The sequence below is a fragment of the Otolemur garnettii genome, unplaced genomic scaffold (genome assembly GCF_000181295.1).
Source record: "Otolemur garnettii isolate 467f Iridium unplaced genomic scaffold, OtoGar3 scaffold00015, whole genome shotgun sequence".
In the NCBI taxonomy this organism is placed as follows: domain Eukaryota; kingdom Metazoa; phylum Chordata; class Mammalia; order Primates; family Galagidae; genus Otolemur; species Otolemur garnettii.
Window position 1 is genome coordinate 26410955 of NW_003852410.1, and position 22798 is coordinate 26433752.

General features: G+C 42.2%; 1 long non-coding RNA gene across 1 annotated transcript in view; it reads left to right on the forward strand.

Annotated features, from left to right (window-relative positions):
- The first annotated feature begins 579 nt into the window (after positions 1-579).
- LOC111723735 overlaps positions 580-22798 on the forward strand; it is a 134003-nt gene continuing 111784 nt past the window's right edge. The window contains exons 1-2 of the long non-coding RNA XR_002772218.1: positions 580-3637; positions 9322-9370. This is a non-coding gene — a long non-coding RNA (uncharacterized LOC111723735). The remainder of the gene's footprint in view (positions 3638-9321; positions 9371-22798) is intronic.

Consider the following 22798-nt stretch of genomic DNA (forward strand, 5'->3'; position numbering starts at 1 on the left):
GCATGGTAAAGTTACAGATTCTATTCATTTGTGTTCTGTCAAATGTTTTTGATTTAATACGGTTAGGGTCTTGCTTTTCTTTCCAACTTTCAAAATCCTTTTTTACTTTCCTTTTATTTCTATAAGGCTTCTACTTCTTCATGAATATAACCAGTCATTAACAAACATGAAACTACTCACAGCAACTCCATAAAAATTGATTTTTCAAAATTAAATAAGCATCTGGTGGCCTAAAAACGCTTTATACCTGATATTTAAAAGATATTTTGACTATTGCCAAAAGGAATCAATTCCTTCATGCTGTTTCCCTTGTGGATGTCATCATATGCCACTGAGTTGCAGGAAGCAGACTCTGGAGGGAGGCAGACTTGGCTTTGCACCTCAACTCAGCCGCTTACGTGCCTGTGACCTTGGACTTTATATCTTAGGGGGGTCAGTTAATTGCAATTGCTCTTTTCTTTGTGTATAATAGAATTAGAAAATAGTACTTATTTCATTGTGTTATATATGACAGAATGCATGTGAGGCCCTCAAACGTGTGACTATTATTACAACTAATGTGTGTGTGTGTGTGTGTGTGTCCATCCACATTCTATAGGTACATGTCTACCTGAGTGAAAGCTCATTGACTCTATATTACTGTATAATGGTGGAAATGCCATCATCTTTTCAGTGCTTAATGTTCTGACGTCACGGCCATATCTAAAAGTAACATGAAGCATCGTCACCATTTTGGATTTGGTCACAGCCATAGCTTGAACATGAATCACCATGAAGGTGGCTATTTTAGTTGCTGAGACTGAGACCCATGAACCAAATCCCTACTCCTAAGAAGTATTGCTTTTAAAATGGAACTTTATTTTGGTTCTTTTGAATTGATATAAAAGCTAGAATAAGGAGGGTTCCAGATATGTAAACTAGAAATATATGGCCCTTCCATACAAGAAGGGACCTGGCTTTGATTCCCAGATCTACTAAGCTTTTATATCTGCCTTGTTGTCGTTACAGTTTTCAAATGCATATCTTTGTCTTTTGTGTGCACATTTTTGGGGTCATGTAGCTGGGATTGGAGAAACCCACACTATTTCGCCCAGTGCCCTTCAGACCACTCACCCACAGAGGAGCCGTAGGAAGTCAGGCTGGGAGACCTGCCCTCTAACATTAGTTTCCAGCAAATTTACATGGTTCAGAGGGGTAGAATTTTTCTTCTTATCTGTACCATAATCTGTTGGCTTGAATTATGAGTCACAGAAGAATGAAGACTTCTTTAGCTGTGAAAGTTTCAGCAAGAATAAATGTTAGACCTATGGCATTAGTTTAATGCAAAATAAGATAGCATTTAAAGATAGTCTCTGCTCCAGCATCATATTGACAATGCCCCTCACTTGAGTCAGGGATTGGGGACTGACTGAGATGCACCATCTGGCAAAATACGGAAGGCCAGTCTTGTGCCAACTGAGAAAGCTGCATCAGTTCCAACTCTGTGTACTTTGCACGTTATTGGATGCCTTGCAAACGTTTATCACTTTTTAATTAGGAAGGGCTAAGGGATTTTAGTATCCCAAAGAACATGTCAGCAACCCAAAGATAGAAAAACTATCCAATGGATCATAAGAGGCGATAAGTATTTAACTTCGAGCTTGCACAGGAAATGAGGACAGTTTCATACTAGGATCTTTCTTGGATGATGTGAGGGTGGTATGTCCTTGATCTGTCTGGATGGAACAGGAGATCTGGTCTTTCTGTTATCGTGACAGTTCCTGAGCTTGTTTCTTCTGCAGCCTGGCCAGTCTCTGAAAGCATATGCCAAGAGATCAACTCTGCTCTGCTTCTTAGCCTATCATGTAAACCGTGGCCTGTCATGTTCGTTAAAATGAAAATTTGTCGAATGGAATTTGCCCGACTGGCAGAATAGTTTAAATGTCAGATGTTGTTAGGCCTGGATATAAATATTATGTTTCTATTGTTAATTAATTGCAGTGCCTCAGTACCAGTGATCCAAAATCCAATTTAGTCTGCAATAGGCCTGTGGATAAGGGCCAGAGATAATGAATGCAGAGGGAAAAATGTATTCAGAATTTCCATTGTATCTGTCAATGTCCTCTTAGGAAAACAGCAAATTTTGATGTGTCACTATAGTTCAAGAGGGGCGAAACAGTGCAGAATTAAGACTCATTGTCTTTTGAAACCTTCAAATGTTACTTACTATTGAATCTATTCCACTGCGAGCCCTGAGTCCATTCCAACATCAAAATTTCTGATACATACCGTCCTGCTCCCTTCCCTTGATTTCCTGCCATGCTTTGCACCCCTGATCTGTTGTTCTGTTCATGGCTCATTTCAGAGTTGTGGGACTGAGGTGTCTAGTCTTGCAATCCTCCTTCACAGCGTTCACTGTTCTCTTTTTGTTTGGCCATCAACCTTTCCATTCCTTTTCTTCCCATCCTTTGTTTTGGTCCCCAGGCTCAGCAGCCTGTCTGTCAAGTCTGCCACTGTTTGTTAAGATCATTTTGCTTCCAAATTGAGCTGGTAGCTGAATATCACTCGAGATAATGCTGCTAGAACTGTCTGCATTAGAAAAGGAAGCAGAACTCTTGCCGCTGGTGCCCAGACCTCAGAGCTGACTGTTGTTGCAAAGCCGTGAGCCAGCAGGCATTTGTGACCGCCATTCTCAACCAATATTTTGTGGAAAGCTTGCTGTGAGCATGGCATCTTACCTGGCCAGCTCCCTGGTGGTGGGGGTGCCAGGCAGAGGAGGACTAATTAAGACTTTGGAAGGCAGGACTAACGTGTTCCAGTGGTCAGGGAACCTCATTTAATTCCTGGCATCCTGGTTGGTGCCAACCTCGTTCTGCCCCTGCGATTATGCCAGCCGAGAAGCAGAGAAGGGAAGATGAACTTTGGTCTGCTCTGAGCTTCCCTGTCCAGCAGTGTTTGTCAGATTAAAAATGAGAGGGAACGAGGCCAGAGAATCTTCCAGATGGAGAGTTCAGAGGAGGGCACAACCAGACTCCCTCTCCACAGTGATGTTGCCGGGCCATCCGCGTGGTGGGCTGGGAGCCAGGAGCACAGGCTGCCGCCTGACCCTGCGGGGGAGTGAGGGCCTGGCAGAACGGTCACCCTTGGCTCAGGGTGGAGGCAGAGTCAAACCAGGCACACGCAGGCCACGTGGCCAAGGGAGAGCATTTCCTCCAGGGTTGGGTCAGTCGGGTCTGACGTTGGGCCCCTCCTTCTGGACTCCGCTTGAGGGCGCTTCCCCCAAGTCGCAAGGGAGTAGAGTTGGCAGCTGCAGAAACCAAATGGGGAGTTGATGTTTTCCAACCTCCCTGTTTTCCTCCTTTAGAATGAGGCAACCGTGCGGGAAAGGTGACCTTAGTCAGGCTGGAGGCAGCAGTAACAGCGGTGGCCCCGTGTCCTTGGACTGACTCGCGTGGACAGCAGTTCCAGGCAGCAGGGGGTTGGTGAGGCCACAGTGCACTGGCAGTGGCTCTCCGTGCCTCTTGGTAGCACGACTTAATAACTCGTCTCTGCGCTCATTGAACAGTATCCAGTGTGGATGCTCTAGGAATAGGGCTTTGCTCAAATGAGAACTTTTTAAAAGACTAAGGTCATCTGAGGCCTATGCAGGGATGGAAAGGTAACGAACGAGGGTAAACACTGATTATCTGCTTGGGTCTTCTTTAAAAATGGATTATTTTGGCCCGGCATGGTGGCTCATGCCTGTAATCCTCACAGTCTGGGAGGCTGAGGCGGGTGGATTGCTGGAGCTCAGGAGTTCAAGACCAGCCTGAGCAAGAGTGAGACTTTCTCTACTAAAAATAGAAAAACTAGCCAGGCATTTGGCGGTGCCTCCCAGCTACTTGGGAGGCTGAGGCAAGAGAATCTCTTGAGCCCAAGAGTTTGAAGCTGCTGTGAGCTGTGATACTACAGTATACTACCCAGGGGGACTGAGTGAAATCCTGCCTCAAAAAAAAAAAAAAAAAAAAAAAAAGTCAGGCTTTTAGAATTTGAGGGGGGTCTATGCGATTGGGAGCAGAGATGTTTGACTTCAAATGTCATCCCATTCTGTGAAACATACTGAGGCCCTGTTAGGGCATCCCTGTGCAAATGCCGCCTTGTCAGAGTCTCCCCTGGGATTAAACAAGCCATGGCACTTTCTGGTCCTGCCTGGGGGGTCAGACAATTCATGGGTTACCCACTGCCAGGACACCAACCCAACTGGGGTTGTCCTCCCTGAGATGTTACAAAATTTGATTTGTTTATAACCCTATGAATTTCAGAGGCCAATTTTTGGCTGATTGGTATTCTGCCCCTCAGATGTCACCTACTGATTTTCCAGAGCTTGTGTAACTTGACAAATTTACTTTTTCAATGTATGGCAAATATGATAGCATTGAACAGGTATGGTATGAGTGGGGTGTGTGTGTGTGTGTGTATGTGTGTGTGAGGTCCCAGAAGGATACCTTCAGTAGAGAGAGATCTTTTCATTTTATGAAAGCCTAGAGTACAAATTAAGAGAAGAAATGAAAAATAGAACAACCCCCCCAAACTAAACTTAGATTGAGAATTCCCAGTTTTCACTTTTAACAGTAATGAAAATGTATCATATTCTTTCATTAAGCAGATTTTACTGAGTGTATGTTATGTGCCAGATGTAGTCCTAGAGGACATTGACTTAGTATAGGATAAGACAGACGTGGTCCATATGACTGTTGAACTTATGGTCTAATAGAGAGACTTTCACATGCACTTTGTCTGTATGAATCAATTTTCCAGGTAAATAACAAAACTAAGAATTATTCTGGTCACCCCACCCTCCCACCCCTGAACTCTAAACATATCTGAGTTTCACAAATTTTGAAAATACTCTATATGAAATACAGACATACAAATTAAAATAAAACTTCCAGGAATATATCTAAGAAGTGGCAGGTTTTAACTCTCACTGTTGTGAGAATTTGAACCAGTATGCAGATTTTATTTTTCTTTTCTTTTGTTTCTCTCTCTCTCTCTCTCTTTTTGTTTAAAACAGAGTCTCACTCTGTTGCCCTGGGTAGAGTGCCCTGGTGTTATAACTCACAGCAACCTCAAATTCTTGGGCTCAAGAGATCCTCCTGCCTCAGCCTCCCAAGTAGCTAGGACTACAGGCACCTGCCAGAACACCCGGGTGGTCTCCAACTCCTGAGCTCTGGCACTCTACCCACCTTGGCCTCCCAGAGTGCTAGGATTACAGGTGTGAGCCACCCCACCTAGACCAGTATGCAGATTTTCATTTCATGTGTTTAAAATATTAATTTATCATCAGGTAGTTTCACCAGGGCTATGTTTTCTGACTGCCTGGTTTTCACCGATATGTAGAAAAAAGTTTCTAGAAAGAGGTTTGAAACTCTTAGTTGAAAATTGGCTATCATTTAGAAGAATGTTGCAATAATTTGTCTGCAGTAACAGCTCACTGAACGTAGCATAAAAATGAAAATGAGGGCTGAATTTATTCAGTGTCTTTATTCTTGTACCAAGATACAGACTCGTTTGTAGGCATGTAAATAATTGTTAAAGACTTAAAGGTTAATAACCAATCCCTTAACATGGCAGTTCAGTCTGGTGAGTGCTGCAGAATTCGATGATGAAGCAAATCCCCCAGTTCCAGGCAATGTGGCTTTTTAAGTAAGGTGCAGCTGGGAGGTTGTCAAATAGGTTCTAATTGGGAGAAGGTAAATCACAAATACAGAAACTTTCTGTATTTGGGAAAGATGTTTGTTTAAACTCAGACCAGTTTTTAAGGGAACTGGGGGCTGGATCCTGGACTGCTCTGCTCCCATGTTTATTTCTTTTAGGAGCCGCTGAAGTCCAAACCTATTTGGATTCATTTAAATCTAATTGATATGTCATAGGAGGTCATATGAAGGATACAGAGATTGTCTGTTAACTAGAAGAAAATGCGGATGAGGAGAATAAGAAGTAATGTAACATTATAGCTATTGGTGAAAATGTATTTATGGCCTGTAGAAGTTTAGGTCCTTGGATTTTTCAGGGTTAGGAAAACACAGGAAAGGGAAGGCAAATTTGAGGGCCTATTCTGGACTGATTTTTTCCCAGAGGTAAGTACTTTAGTGCAAGAGTTTTTAGGACTTCACTTCCCACTGCTTTGGATAATGAGCATATATAAACATATGAACACAAATTTTCAGGTGCCAGAAGTATACACACCCACTATGATGTCTGCTTGTATTCCCTTGTTGAACACGCGCCCTCCGTGGCAGGCCGTGTGTAGGTCTGTGGTCCCAGAGATCATCAGGCTGTACTACTACTGTACCCCTTCTATGTTTAGATGTGTTTAGATATGCAAGTTTTTACTCCTGTGTTTTGAATGCCTATAGCATTCGGTGCAGGTTTGTATCCTTGGAACAATGGTCCATACATTACAGGCTAGGTGTGCATGCTGTTCCTTCTAGGTTTGTGTAAGTCCACTCTGTGATGGTCACACAAAGATGAAATTGCTCAAGGACACATTTTCCAGAACACCCCCCAATGTCTCTGTGTTAATGACATATGACCGTATTTATTGACTATTGGGAGCTGGGATAGAATCTGGGGCTTACGACGCATGGGTAAGGTAGAGCTGGTGTGAACAATAAAGGCCATATGTTATAAAGAGCAGATATTCTAACTAAAATAAGAAAATGTAAGCAAGTGGGAATACAGTAGCATGAGTGGCTTCCTAAGACATATGATTAAGGTGAGAGCAAAGTTCTGTTTAAGACCAGCCCCACCACCCGGACCTTACCACTTTCTTGGGAACCTTTGTCCTAGGTATCCTTTCTCACTTTTCTATCTCAGCCTCTGTGTCTTTTTTTTTTTGGAGACAGAGCCTCAAGCTGTCCCCCTGGGTAGAGTGCCGTGGCATTACAGCTCACAGCAACCTCCGACTCCTGGGCTCAAGCGAGTCTCCTGCCTCCGCCTCCCAAGTAGCTGGGACCACAGGCGCCCGCCACAACGCCCCCCTATTTTTTTTTGGTTGCAGCCGTCATTGTTGTTGGCAGGTCCGGGCTGGGGATTTGAACCTGCCACCTTAGGTGTACGTGGCTGGCCGCCTTAGCCGGTTGAGCTATAGGCGCCGAGCCAGCCTCTGTGTCTTAAATGCATATTCGCATTGTCTTGACATCTGCTCAGGTATTTTTCTATTTAAAAACTACATGAATCTTCTTTCAGACATTTGCCTTCCTGTTGCCACTCTCTTTCCTCCTCTTCACGGCCAAACCTATTCAGGATTGTCCTTACTGAATGTCTTTGTAAAATGATTTCTGCTTCTGTCTTAACCAGCTCCAAACTGAATTCTGTCTCTATCAGTTCACAAAACAGTTCTTGTTGAGTTACTTGATTACATTCAAATTGCACATTCTTTTGTCAATTGAATTTTCTGTGAACCTTGAGGTATTTATGTTACTTCTCTGGCAACTATTTGCTCTCTGACATAGGCGTCATCCTTCTTGACGCAACTGTTAAATGTTGAGCTTCCCCTTAAGGATCGGCCTTAGGCCCTTTTTCTCTTTCTACTCTAGATGGTCCCATCTCCCTGAACAATCGCATCCATAGTCTGTCATGCCATGGCTCTCTACTCGCAGGTAACTGACCTCTCCCAGACCTCATCTTTGAGCGACAGATTCATATCTGCAACTGCAAACCAGAACATTTTCCTTTAGATGTCTCTGAGGTACCTCAGATTCAACATGTCCACAGCCAAACTACTGATCCTCTGTGTCTCCAGATGTGGACCCTAATGTTCATATCTGGAGACAAAATTCAGTCAATGATCTTATCTAATCCCAACCCAGATAGGGAAACTGTCATAAAGATTATATTGTCAAACATATTTTAAAAATCTTATTTCATAGTTGTTTTCCAACTTTAATGCGTTATAATTAAAAACCTTTTGTTTTTCTTTCTTTGGTTTTTTCTTTTTCTTGTTTTAAGACTTATGTCACCCAGGGTAGAGTGCTGTGGTGTCATCGTAGCTCACAGCAGTCTCAAACTCTTGGGCTCAAGCAATCCTTTTGCTGCAGGTGCCTGCCATGACACCCGGTGAGTTTTTCTATTTTTGGTAGAGATGGGGTCTCGCTCTGGCTCAGGCTGGTCTCAAACTCCTGAGTTCAAGCAATCCACTGCCTCAGCCTCCTAGAGTTACAGGTGTGAGCCACCAGGTCTGGCCATAAAAAAACTTTTCGTTTGATCTTTGCTCAGACTATCTTCATGGTCTAATATATGGTTAATTTTTGCTTATGTTCCATATGTGGTTGTAAAGACTGCTGTGGCAGATTGCGGTTTCTAAGGGTGGTCACACCAACACATTTATCCAGTCCTACATGCTCTTCTTACAATGTAACTAACCCTCCCCCCACTGAGTAGGGCAGGGTATTTGTTTTTTTCTTTGAGTCAGGGTGGGGTTTATGACTGCTTGATCAGTAGAGGACAGTATAAATGGTGTTATGTGAATTCTGAGCCTCGGACATTAAAAAAATACAACTACTCCCTGGCTCTCTATGGAAACTCTTGCTTTTGGAACCTAGCCCCATGTTAAGAGGCGGTACAAGCCACATGAAGAAGCCACATGTAGGTATTCCAGCTGATAGCCGAGCTATGCTCTTAGCTGACCCTCCTCAACCTAGCAGATATGTGATGAGCCTTCAGCAGAAGGGATTCCAGCCCCTGAACTTTAAGCCTTTCAGCTGAGGCCTTAGGCCTTATAGCATAGAAAAGCCATACTGATGTACCCTGTCAGAATTCCTGACCCATAGAATCTGTGAGGGATAATAAATTATTTTTAACTAACTAATTTTGGGGTAATATGTAGCAATAGATAACTAATACATGTACTTGCTCCCCCATTATTGCCAAGTATAATTTCTCCTAATAGTAAGCTTATTTTCATTAGCTTTCTCTTGGTTCCCGTTTCCTTGATATATACTTTGCTTTGCTTTTCAAACCTTCTCCTAGGTCACACTGCTGTGTAGTTTGATTTTCATCTCTGTATTTTATAAGCCATTCACATTCTGTTGGGGGGTTCACACCCCAAAAGATGGGAGTGTAGATTTGGCCAGGTGCATGTGATTCAATTCTGGGTGGATGTGTGTGCCATTTTCAGTTTATGACTGTCTCTTTTTTTGGCCTCTTGTGCAGGAGGTATGAGGTGCAAGTTTTATCAATGGTTTATTTGGCTAGCACCATATACCACGGCATATGGAAATTCTATTTAGAGACATGGAGAGAAAACGTTTGGCGTTTTACTCCCAGACAACTCTGTCTTTCGTTTTTATCTCTTTGTAGCTTTGAAGCTCAGCAAAGAAGGGAAGTCCATTGAGAACAGTCTGTAAAGGTAAGTGTATTTATTACATGGTCTTGACAAACATTGCCTTTGCACCATTGATTTTTCTTTTATTCAGAGATTTAAACACTTGGATTAAAGATACAGCTGACAGGACAACTTCCTTAACCACCTGCTTATCCTTCCTTATAGGCAAAAGTGCTGAGCAATAGTTAGCAGACAGTGGGAGGAAATAAAATGAGGTGTTGAGAGTAGCTAACTGCAATTGTGTGCTTGCTGATTTTTGCTTTCTTCTCAGCAGTTAAGATATTCCAATGGAGCCAAGTTTACTAAGATTAATGCTAGATGGAAAAAGAAGGAACTTGCACCACTTCTAGTCAATAGTTAAATAAAACTAGCTGGCCACATAAAGCATTTAAAATAAAATGCAGAGTGGCGTTTCAATTGGGCTGGATGAAATTTATCACGAAAGTCAGTTGTGCCGTTGCATGGACAGAGCTAGTTTTGTAGAAAGGAAAAAGCCAGCCAGTTTGGTGCAGCTAATTTCATTCCAACCAGTCACTCTGGACCCTAAGTGAATTACAGGAAAGGAACTTCCAGTGCCCAAAGCAATGGGAAAAGTATCTACTCTGCCTTGTGTGAAACATTACAATCCGGTTGGTTTTTACATGGAAAAATGTAATCATTTCCTTTTTGCTAGGTATATTTATAAGCATACCTCTGTACAGCATTGTTCTTTGATTCATTGTTTAATTTCTGTTCTGCATGACATATTTTAATTTAAAGGATTCATTCTGGGCAATTATAGGGCTGCAGTTTCATCAAGACTCTTTGGTGGCCGGGGTGAAATATGCCATAATTTTACATTTGTTTTCATCATAAATTATGTTTTTGACACTTTTAGGTTTTTTTCTGTCATTTTTATTATAGCAATCGTGACCATGACCACTTTAGTTCAAGTTGAAAAGCCATTTTGATTTACCTTATACTTTAAGTTATTCCTAACTTTATGACAGATCTACCTCTGGAGTTGAGCTTTTAATGTTCATGTTGAGGGGGGAGAAGAATTTTACAGAGAAATTGGAGAAAACCCCTTTGGAATAATCCAAACATGAGCTACCAAAACTCTGTTCTGAGGCTTTGCCCCACAAAGGGCCATTAAACTCTAGGGCATGAAAATGTGGTTGGCCTGGGATTTTGCTATAATAATTGTCCATTAGTGGAGAAAATACTGTCAAAAGAAGTAGAAAATTCTTAGTTTTAGCCATATAACTTACATATCTCTGGACCATTGAGCCACATCTTAAAATAAAGCGGGACTTGATAGCTTTTAGAAATAAATGCTTGTGAATTATTAGAGTTAGTTATGATGTAGTCATCTTAAAACCCTTGTAATCTTTAGGCATAGCTATGGTGCTTGTGTTTCTTTTGGGGGAGTGTTTTCACATAGGCACAGACCATTTTCTCTGCTCTCAATAAAAATCTTTTATTGAATTAGTGCTCTGGGGTTAGATGTAGGTTTAGTCATGGTTTCACTTTTACTAGGTGTGGGATTTACTCTCTCTGTGTCTCAGTTTCCTAATCTGTAAAACAGGGATAATAATATATGGAATATTTTCTGCTTCATATGGTTGTTGTGGAGATTAAATGAATTATGTATGTCAAGGGCTTAGAAGAGCTCCTGGTTCATAGTAAGTGCTCAGTAGATGTGGGCTGTTACTGCTTTTGTTAAAATTACCAGCAGCAGCACCAGCATCCTTATGAGTTTATTCATTAAATATTTTGAGATATCTATTAGCTTCAGGATAATGTTTCCAAAAAGAGTGTGTTGTTACCAGAGAAGGGCAAATTCCACTTTGTCCTTAGGAATCAAATGAAACTATAACTTTCATGTAATATGAGAACATGGCCTCTGTAAGTGAAAAGTTATCAGGTCAAAGTTGTGTAGGCATCAGGGAAACACCTTCTTGGGCTGTGTGTGGGCCACCACTAACTCGTATAATCTTCACAAATTAGCCATCTATCGCTAAGTAAATTCTTCAGGAATTTTTGAAGAAAATCTTGGTAAGTAGAGAGGGACGCACATGCCCCTCCTTTGTTTTTTCCTGTCCTGTATCTGTTTTCCTTTCCTCAGAGCACCTCTATTTCTTTTTGAAGCCGTATAGTGGAACAGTAACCAGGGGTTCTACCCAAGGGCCTATGCCCAGCTTATGGCTGGGTGTATGGCCACAAGCTGGGTTAAGTGGATGCTCCTCTAGAATTTGAATCTTTAAGAGGTTCTTTTTTGCCCAGACGTTCTGATCTGACAGTATCTGTTAGGAGACCACTGTAGCAGGTCTTGTTTTCTAGCCTGCTTGTCAGTCTTGGCTCCTAATAGTCTCCCAGCCTTACTCCCAGTCTGCCATGGGTTCTCTGAGCTTTCCATTTCCTTCCATTAATTCTTCTTAAATGAGCCAATTGGTTTCTGTTGCTTGCAACCACAGAACCCTAATTGATAGAGTAGTTTATACATTAGCAAGCTAGATTTAGAGTAAATTGGGAATGTTTGGAGGTTTGTAATTAAAATACTATTCATTACTCTCTTCTGTTCCATATAAGTAGCTGAATGTTTTGTGGTAGAGTACATAAAGTACAGAGTTCTCAATTAGACTCTCAAAGATGTGGTAGTTTGCTGAACTTTTCAGGGCTCCAGTGTTTGGTACAGAGAAGTCACTCTTGGCTGCTGCTGTACACTCTCCCACGATGCAAGTGAATGCAGAGATGGGGCTGGAAATGAGGAGAGGAGCAGAGAGGCCATTCATCCCATCAATTCCTGGGGGCCTGGTTTCTCTGTGGGACGAGGATTGTGAAGGGACTGTAATTTCCTTTGGTTTACCCCAGCATCCCAGAACAAAATAGGAATACTCTTTAAATATTTCTCTACTTTTCCCTGAATTTTTATTTCTCTTTTGATCACTTTTCCTGCCCTGCTGAACACTTTCTTTTCAATGATGTGTGAAATGTGATTGAAAACTCAATTACTTCTGTTTCCAGCATTGCTTGTGGTTTCCTGAGAATGGAATGGGCAAATTTTCTCTATTTACCCTTGCGTCTTGTTTGTTGACTACTTCTGTGTTCTATGCAGTGCCTAGAACAAAGTTTGTTAATGACTTTTTTTAACAGGGACATAAATTTTGTACTCTTACTGTGAATAAATAGCATGACAGCATTAGATGGTAGGAAAAACTTGAGCTGGAGTGTTAGGAAACTTGCCTCTAGTTATGGCTATGCTGCTTGCTAGTTTTGTGACTCTGGGCAAGATTCCTAACTTTCCTGAAGGTCTCAGGTTCCTCACTCGTAAGATCAGGATAATCGTCATCCTATGTATTGCATAGGGCTGTTACGGGGATCACGTAAATACACTATGAAGCATATGAAAGTGCTTAGCAAATGGTAACTAATAATATACAACATCAAGCTATTGTTATGCTATATGTATTTCTTAAACAGTTGAAAAATTGAGGGGTTTGTTTTATGAGAGCAAGTAGGTAAATTAAAAAAGTAGTAACAACAACCCTCGATAGTGCCTGGGCTGGATATTCTCCATCTGTGCTCCAAGCTCCTCTCTCCTCTAAATGGCTCTGTGTACCAAGTGGCTAACCAGGATTGTCAGCATTCTCTGGGCCCCCTTGTTCACTGGCTTTCTGTTTTATTAGCCAGTGGAAGCTTCTGGACAAAGAACTGGGGATGCAAGTGTGAAATTTTCTTCCCGACCTTCCTCCCACAGCACTGTGGGTTGGCAGTGACTGTGCCCCTCTAAGGAAGGCATAGCTCCTGTTGGAGGCCTCTCTTCTTTCAATGACAGCCCTTTGCACTGTCTGTTAGCTGCTCCTTCCCTTTGCCCCTTTAAGCCTGGAGTGTTAACAGAATTTTTGCTAACTTCAGGGTACTGGACCATCCCTTGGTGGTTTCCCTTAACCCCTGTCTTCACCCGGATGGTGGTGCCATCTCCTTCCTGCTGTGACCTTGATTGTACAAAGGCACTTTATATTTTTTCCTGCCATTGTAAACTCAATTCAACAAACATCTTTTTAGGACTTCGAGTGTGCAAGGGAGAGAATGTCTATCGCATACTTTTAAAGAATTAGACATTTTAGTCACATATCTAGAGGTCATTATATTAGTTTCTTTAGAAAGCAAGTTTTGGTAAATATTTTACATGCACTCTAAAGAATACAGTATTGTATTTATACACATTATGAATTATTCTTATAATTCATTTTTATTTTATCGAAGCAATGTATCTATGTTGTTTAAATATAACATCATTAAAAAGCAATTATTGAAGCATTGCAATATCTGTCCCCCTTTTTTTACCTTTCTCCAAATTATTTACCTGGAATTGGCACTTTTCAACCTGATACTTCTGGTATTTACCTCTCTGTCTGTAGGTAATGCACTTACATTATTTTTCCTAATATATCAATTTTAGCAACAGCTCTCCACACTCCCCACTTCTACCACTTCTGGTCCCCACAGCCAACTAACAACAATTTTTGTTTACATCAATAAGTACTAGTTATATTATCATGATTATTTTTGGTTTTTTCCTCATTGCTGAGCCAAGTGGTAGTCTGGTTGGTTGTATTCTCCTTAACATACAAATTTTTGTCTTTCTTGGGATTAATATATGCTTTATAAACATTTTGCCTGCATGCCTAGGCATTATTCCTTATGAGATAGGTAGTAATAGCATCTCAATTTTATACATGGTCATATTGGTATTTGCATTTTGTAGTTGTGGAAATGGAGGCTTAAGGCTAAGTGTTTTGTGACAGGGTCACACTGCTAGTTAAGTGTCAGATTAGGGAGAACATAGCAGCCGGTCTATCTGCAGAGCCTCCATTCTTCATCATGACATTATTCACAAATCCTGTCACCTCAGTTGTTCACCTACTGGCCACATTAATGAGAAATTCCTGGGTTCTGTCTTTGGAGATTCAAAATCAGTTAAGTCTGAATAGGAACCAAGAATCCACATGTAAAATATCTCCACAGGTGATGCCATTGATGAGCAGGTTTGTGAAATCTGTTCTATTTCCTGTCATCACCATAATTATCATCATCACCACAATCATCTTTATAATCATCACCACCACCATGATCATCCTCAAAAATGAATGACCATCTTGCTCAGAGCTCTCAGTAGCTGAGTAGCAGTCCCTTTGTCTATTAATGCAGCTGCTCTTTGACCTTGTAGGTGAGATCACACTAGTGGGTGATTCAGGTAATGATTTGTCTGGTAATTTCTAAGTCTGGCAGGTGCTTTGGGAGGAATTGTGCCCCACAGAGGTGAACAGCATTATTTTTTTAGTTCAGCTGGTTGTGTCTCTGGTACAAAAGCAATGAGAACATCCCCATACTTAAAATTGACCTTAAAGGAACTCATTCTTTTTTTTCTGAAAATTTCCTAAAATGACATCTAGGGGAATACAAAATCCTAGTAACAGAGAAACTTTGAAGTCTTTGTTCTATTTGATTTCCACACCCCCGTCCCTCATGCTCAGAGCATTTCTTATTTATCAGGCGGGGGAGAAGCAGTGAAATTTGGCCTGGGGTTTTCTCATCCCTAGGTGTGAAATTATTTCAGAACTATAATAATAATACTTTGCATTTCTATAGTGCTTTCATTTGAAGATCTAAAAGTGTTCTGTTGGTGTTAATAGAGCTTCCCAGCACCCTCTGAAGTAGGTAAGTATGATTAGAGAATATTTCCTCCAAGAATATTTTCACTTTACATTCCATGTGTGACTTGAAAATGCCTTTGTATTATTTGGGAATCTTAACTATTTAAAGTGCCGTGTATAGAGGGCACTTCTTTATAGTCAGTCTTTATTAATTTTTAGCACATTGAGGGAAATATAGCAATTTCTCATAAATAGCATTTTTTGGAGAGAATTAAAATAAAAATAGTCTGTTATTGCCTTTTGTTTGAGTGTTTTGCAAATACTTAATAATATTCACCAGCTATGAAACTGTCTGTTGCACAGTTAGTTTTCCTTTTGTAAAGGTAGCAGAACTTGTAGGAATGAATATATCACATAATTAACAAGCAGTTCGGGGCTCAGAACTCAACATCCCAAAGTATGGCACCTTGACGTGCTAAATACTTTGAGCTGAAGAAAACTGGAAAGGCCTCAAAACCACAGTCCCTCTGACCCTCTCTTGTCCTCCTGCCTCTCTTTCTCCCCTGAAACAAGTCATTGAACCCAGAATTTCTTTCCCTTCTCTCCCACAAAGCAAGCCATAAAATCCAAAAGGTTGCTCTCTCCCTTCTCCCTCAAAGACCCTCATTTCAGAAGGGCCCTTTCCCATACCTAGGAGAAAGAAGGAATGGTGCAGAGAGGCCAAGAAGAATCTGAGCAGACAGACCTTGCTGGATCAGACCCCTTTGTCCAGTTCTTCCGTGCTGTATCATACGCATTAAAGTAGACTGTTTTCCTTGGGTCTTTGGTTTTCATGTCTCAAGGCTCTCATACCATGTAAAACTTTGATTAAATACATTTGTTATGTTTTTCTCTTGTTAACCTGTCTTTTGTTATAGATATGCTGGCTGTGTCCCCCTATGTGAGTGAAGAAATGTATCACATTTCTCCACCTCTATAGTGGGAACTTGGCTTGATAGTGTGGTATACTTTGGAAGTTCATGATATGTGAAACCAACTAGAAATACAAACTGAGTTTTTATTTAGATTTAGGGTTTCATTTTGAAAAATTATGTTGACTGTTGTATGCATGAATTTTAAACATGCATGCACACGTATTGGTTACATTTTTTTTTCCTGCTAAGTGGGGGAGGTTCCATCTCAGTGGTGTTTGGGGTTTCTCTTCATTTAGGGTCACTGATGTAGAAGTGCTGCAGGTCTGCCATAGCACAAAACCTTTGGGGAAAGGCTCTCAGAATTTCAGTCCACACTGGTCACCCTGAGAGACTCCTCCTTCAGGCAATGCTCAGTAGCCTATTGTGTCTGTGCAAAGAAGCCTGGGCTCTTCATTGTGGCTTTAAGGCCTCAGTATTCACTTTCCCAGCATCCCCTCATCATCCCCATCAAAAGCCCTGCCACTTCTCTGGAGTTATCCCAGAGAGAAAGGTGCCAGCCTACATGACTTCAAGGAACTAGATGACCTCCAACTTCTCGCCCACTTCTTTCTCTAGCTCCAACAGTCCACCTAAACAAGAACAGAAGAAACAAGGTACAGGGTGTCCCAAAGGTTGCCATACATACACACATACGTAGGGAAAACAAGAAATTGTAGTTACATGTAACTTTATCTACTAAATAGTCATCACAAAATTTTGCAAAATATTTCTCTATACATTGATATATAAATATAAAAAATGAAAATTAATATAATATAAAAGATAATGTGAGTTTGTTAATTTTTCCTATTTATGGCAACTTTTGGGATAGCCTGTAGTTTTCAAAAAGCAAAACAGCCCACACGTGTCATATCTTTTTTCTCTCTCCTGGTGTCTAGCACATTCCCTTCAATGAATCTGAAGAAAAGAAAAATCTCCAAGGGGAACTGGATTTGGAGAAGATGAGGGTTACCTTCTAGCATCTTCTGCTTTTTGACACGCCCCTCAGACACAGGGAAGGCAAAGTCTGTTGAAGTTTTTGAGATGTGAAAGGGAATAAAAGTACAATCTGATACTCTAAAATCATGCTGAGACAAAGGGCTGGTTCCGCATTCCTGGGTTGCTTCATGACTCTTATGATGAGTGTCAGATGATCACATGATTAATCATTTTTATGGCATCTCAGCCATCACTTTGGAGGGGTACGGGGGAAAATTCACTTAAGACTAGGATGACCAGATTCTAACATCTGTAAGGCGGGACAATATGGGGGGGGCGCGGAGCGTGGGCAGAACGGGTGGGGGTGGATCGGGGGCGGAGCACAGGGCAGCACCTGACAAGGCAAACTTTGATAAGCAGTTCTGGATAATCACTTCTCAGCAATTATTTATTACAGTTTAACATTATAAAATTAACAAAAATAATATAAAACTCATATTCTGGTGAAATAGCCATATGGTGGCAGAAAACTGTATATTCCCTTCTTATTCTCCAGCCTGTTTGTGCATTCTTTCCAAAAATCAGGACTTTTTAAAAATGTCGCGGGATGCAGGACAAATTGTTGAAAAGTGGGACTGTCCCGCCAAAATCGGGACATCTGGTCACCCTACTTAAGACCCATCATGTAAAGATTTTGGGCAATGTAGGCAGAATTATGAACCTCTGCACCATTTTCTCCTGAGTCTTTTCTCCAAGGAGGCCGCATAAATTTGCTGTTAATTATGTGAAGATAGATTTATCACTGAAGATGCTTTTGGGTACAAATAATCAAAAAATCAGCTCAAAATGGTTTAAACAATAAGGGAATTAAAAAAAAGCAGCTTTCCACTCTCTTCATGTCTACCTGCTGAACCCCATGGCTGTCGTGATTGATGGGAAGTCATTATAGAATCCTGGCTCTGAAAGTCAGGAATCCAACCACAACTCACTTTTCCCCAGTGCCCAATAGCTAGGGACCTACTAGGGTGCCTTTGATGATTGTCACTGTGCAGCAGAGAGAGGATTCTGAACACTTAGCTGTTGATAGATTGCTAAGCACTGTCAATTATTTTGTGAATTGCTCTACCAACTTACATTTGAAAATCTTCAAAATAAAAGCCATCAGAATAAGAAAAATGAATTGTCTCAAGGAATACTATCTCTTAGGGTGCAGGGGTGGGGGTAGGGGTGTTGCAGCTCCAAATTTTGTTAATCCAGTGTCCCCACAATGTTATCAAAGTCCCTATTTATCTTTTTCCTCTGTCATCTTCTGTGTGCTGACTTCGTTCTTAGATTTTATGGGTCTAAGATGGCTGCTTCATTTTGAGGAGTTACAGGCAAAAGAAACATCTGGCCCATTTTCAAAAGCGAGGAACTCTTCCTTGACCGCCCTAGCAGGCTTCCCCTCAAGTCCTATTTGACTCATTGCAGACACATGCTCCTTCCTGTGTCAGACACTGGCATGTGGAATGAGATTAGCTGCACGTGGTTTATAGTGGTGCTTCCCAGCTTTGTTCTTGTATGGCCCACACAGAAAATAAAATGTCGTCAGCCCATGGAAACAGAAGAGGTTGCTCACCACGGGAAGTGGCTGGTGTGTGCGCATGTGCTGCAGGTGGACGTGGATACTCTGGCTGCCCTGGCCCTGTCCAGCTACCCCTGGGGCTAAAGGGATGGATATTTGAATAGCTGTTACCCTTTCCCTGTCTTAAACCAATCAGTATTTATCTTGGAACTGAGAAATCTCACCTTCCCTGGGCATCTTGCTTTATTGAAGGAGGATGCGCTAATAAAACTAGGGTTTGTATTAGGATTCATCAGAGAAATAGAGTCAAATGGTCATTTGTATATTTATTTATTTGCCTATTTATTCAGTATGAGGAATTGGCTTGCTTGATTATGGAGGGTGAGAAGTCCCATGATCTGCTGTCTGTAAGCTGGAGACCCAGGAAAGCTGGTGGTGTAATTCAGTCCAAATCTGAAGGCCTGAGGGGAGCCAATGGTGCCAATTCCAGTCTGAGGGCAGGAGAAAATGAGGTAATGTGTCCTAGCTCAAAGCCTGAGGCTGAACAAGGGACAGGTTTCTTCCTTCCCCTTTTGTTCCTGTCCTCCTCTTGGGAGGTCAGTCTATTGAGTTCACCTATTCAAATGCTAATCTCATCTCAAAACACCCTGGACTGACACACCAGAAATAATGTTTAATCTGGGCACCCCATGGCCCAATCAAGTCGACACATGAAATTAACCATCACAGGGCTGTACCTGTAAGGTAGATGAGGGAAATCTCGGTCTGACAGGCCCTCAGCAGTGTCTGTTGTGTGACTATTACTTGTCCTTGCATAGGTACCTAATCTTCCTTGAATCATTAGTTCTTTAACAAGAAAGTACTACATTTTGCAAATTTTAAGTGCTCTGTAATTATGTATTTGCATATTGAATGAGTGAATTTGTACTCACATACTTGATTAACTGAGGCATCCAATACCATTTCCCTCCTGTAATGTGCCAGGAATGTGCCATGTGAGGTACAAGAGATGTGGGCCTTGCTGCTGATTTTATACCCCAGGGAGTGAGGCAGATCATACCAGCAAACAAGCAAAGCATGGATAGTTATGTTAAGCCCTACTTAGGAATCACCAGTAGGCAAAATAGGGTAGGGCTCTTCATTTGAAGGGTTGAGAAGTCTTCTCTGAGTTAATGACATTTAAGCTGAGATCTGAGAGGACAAGAGGACCAAGTCAGCTTGTAGTGAGTGGGGGTAAAGGCTTCATATTCCAAACCTCACAATTGTGTCTTAGGAATAATTTGTTCTCAAGAAACAAAACAAAGAATGACAAAACCAATTAAGATGGGGCTTTTGCTGTAAGGCCACAGGACAGCTTACTGACTTGAGAGCAGTTTATTTCTTAATTTTTTAATTTTTTTTTGAGACAGAGTCTCAAGCTGTTTCCCTGAGTAAGAGGGCTGTGGCATCACAGCTCACAGCAACCTCAAACTCTTGGGCTTAAAGTGATTCTCTTGCCTCAGACTCCAAGTAGCTGGGACTATAGGTGCCTGCCACAATGCCTGGCTATTTTTTGGTTGTAGTTGTCTTTGTTTGGCAGGCCTGGGCTGGATTCGAACCCCCCAGCTCCGGTGTATGTGGCTGGGGCCCTAGCTGCTGAGCCATAGGCGCTAAGCCTTGAGGGCAGTTTAGACAGAAGCCTCCTGAGTTATACCCAGAAGTGGTTGACCCTCCAAAACAAGGAGGGTTGAGAGACCGGTAGATGGGTAAACGTGTCTGCTACCCACTGTCTCTCAGTGTCTCCACCCTAATGCACAGTTGACTGTCTTGGGGACTCTTAGCCTCTCCCCATTTCTCTCTTTAGACTGGCTTCTCTGCCTCTCTCTGTGTTTCCAGACCAGCTCGCAGCCACCACTGCAGCTCCCTCTGCCCCATTCGAGGGGCTGATGGAACTAACTGGAATTCCTGTACTTCAGTACCTCCTTCCTGAGGGAAAGAATCTACATGACTTGATGTAGGTCAGGTGTCCAGCCTCCTGGAGTCAGCTGTGGCCCAGGGCCCACCTGGCTGGCTGCTGACTTAATTCTGCTGAATCCTAGTCAGCAGGTTTGGGAGAGACTCTCTGGAAAGGTAGAATATAGAGGGGCAGATGGATCAACATCCCTGTTAAATGCTGCTTTTCAGGCTTTCTGACTTTAATAACACTGGTAGAGTCCCAGTGATGTAAATAACCTAGTTAACCACCTGACTTGTCTAGTCGAGTATTGATACCTACTATGGGCAACTGTATACAGCAGGTGCTTAAGAAGTAGTGACGGTGGTAATAACAAAGGAGAACGTGAGATATAATGTGATTCTTTCTCAATAGTGCAGGTTAATTATATTGTTTTAATGAAAGCGCTTCTTTGCTTTGCAGATGAAAAACCCCTTTGTAAATGCCAGTCCATATCTTCAAATCACTTTATAATTACTTTATTCCCATTACAAAAGTAATACATTTGCATTTTAAAATATTTGGAAACCAGATTAGCAAAAAAGGAGAAAATAGAAATTGCTCCTAATCCTGCCGCTCAGCACTGACCACCAATGGTATTTTCGTGTGTTTTTCCCCCCTGGTTAAGAAAGGGCTTTCCCCCTTAACATTATATTGTGAACATTAAAGATTCTGCTGCACCACCGAGGGCTGCTCTGTGTCCCGTCATGCGGATACACTGTGTGGAAGTGGACGCACAGATGTGAGCACACCTCTGCTGCCGACTGCGTTCCTTGGGCTGGGGAGGAGCTTCCGAGGTCTTGCAGCTGTGTGGACACTGCCCGACTGACTTCCGGGCGCAGAGTGACTGTGGCAGTTGGTCAGAAATTGAGTTTGTATGATAATGATCACTCTTGTCCACGTGACCACCACTTTCCTGAGGATAATTTGAGTGAAGCTCATTTACTGTTTTGCAAGGAGGATGGTTCAGCCGAGCCTCCCCGGAAGGAAAATCATCAGCATCCCCCTCAGGGTCCGAGAGCCTCTTTCTGCTCATGTCGGGTGGCCCCTGCGTCTGTGCTTGCTTCTCCTGATAAAGCAAATTGCAGGCATGCCAAATTGCTTTGCTCCAGCTTAACCCTACCCCAGAATGAGTCTATAAATGCCACAAAAGGAATGCTTATGAACATATGCTACATAGAACTCAGGAAACGTCCTGCCTACTTAATCCTTTTCCTACTTCAGGGGGAAAAAATCTGTTTATACTTGAACTGAGAATTGAGGGATCACAAAAATGAAGATTGGATGCCATGCTAGAAATCACCAGTTATGCTTTCTCATTTTGCCGAGAGCCACGGGTTGATTTTTTTTTCAATACAGCTGTGTCAGTGGGGAAATGGGCCACTCTTTCTAGAGTTCTTAGATTCACTCTCAATTATGTGACTGTGTCTAACTGGCTTTTGAGGAAATTCAAGTTCGACTTGTTTAAACACAGGGTGTTCATGATGGTGGGCGCTGCGGGCTGGAGGCCACCTCTCCAGGGCCTCCTCTCGCCCCTCCTCCTCCCGTGGCTCTACAGATGGAGGAGGGCCGGGTTCCATCTGTGTGCTCTTGGTCAGATTCTTCCCCAGAGAGGCGCACGAATCCCAATAGATGTGGACTAGCTCAGAGGGTCGGGAACTCGCCCTAGCATGCTGGTCCTTTTGGCTCGAGATGATTCTCCTACAGAATAGTTGCTCTTTGTCCTTGCTGGCATATTTGCTCAGAGACCCACAGAAGCTGCTCTGGAAAACTTTCTGGCCTGAAAGCCCCTCTGATTTTTGATCCTGCACATTTTGCTGTGAACCATCCCACACCGGAGCTCTGGAGGACCCTCTAGCAGGTCAGCTTTAGTCTCTGTCTCCAGGAAGGCAATGCGATTTTTCTGCCCGTGTCTTAGTTAATGTGTGTCTGTATCTTCCGGTTGTCTTGAACTAGGGGTCTATGGGGCCATTTGGTTTGACACCAAAGGCACTGGGTGCTATAGCCAGTCATGATGAATAACTGTAAACATGAAGAGATGCTTACCCAAAGGGTGTGTTAGCTGAGAGGCGTGTGAATCTGCTTGGAGGGGCAACAGCTGAGATGTCAGAGTAGTTTACCATCTCCCGGGCTGAGGCATTGGGGGAATATTTTCTGTCTGAGAGATATTACAAGCATCAGGTCCCCAATTTCCCCTCGTGTGGCTACAGGTGCTCATCCTTCTGAATTAGGAATGAGAAAAAGTCTATGGGCATTACTAGTATAGGCACTTCAGATGGAGAAAGAAGTGAAACATGGATGTGCCTTCCACATGGGAATGCACTGTGGTCATCTTTAGCTTGGGAGCATTTGTAAATAAAGTTCCATGTGATGTTTTGCTAGTTA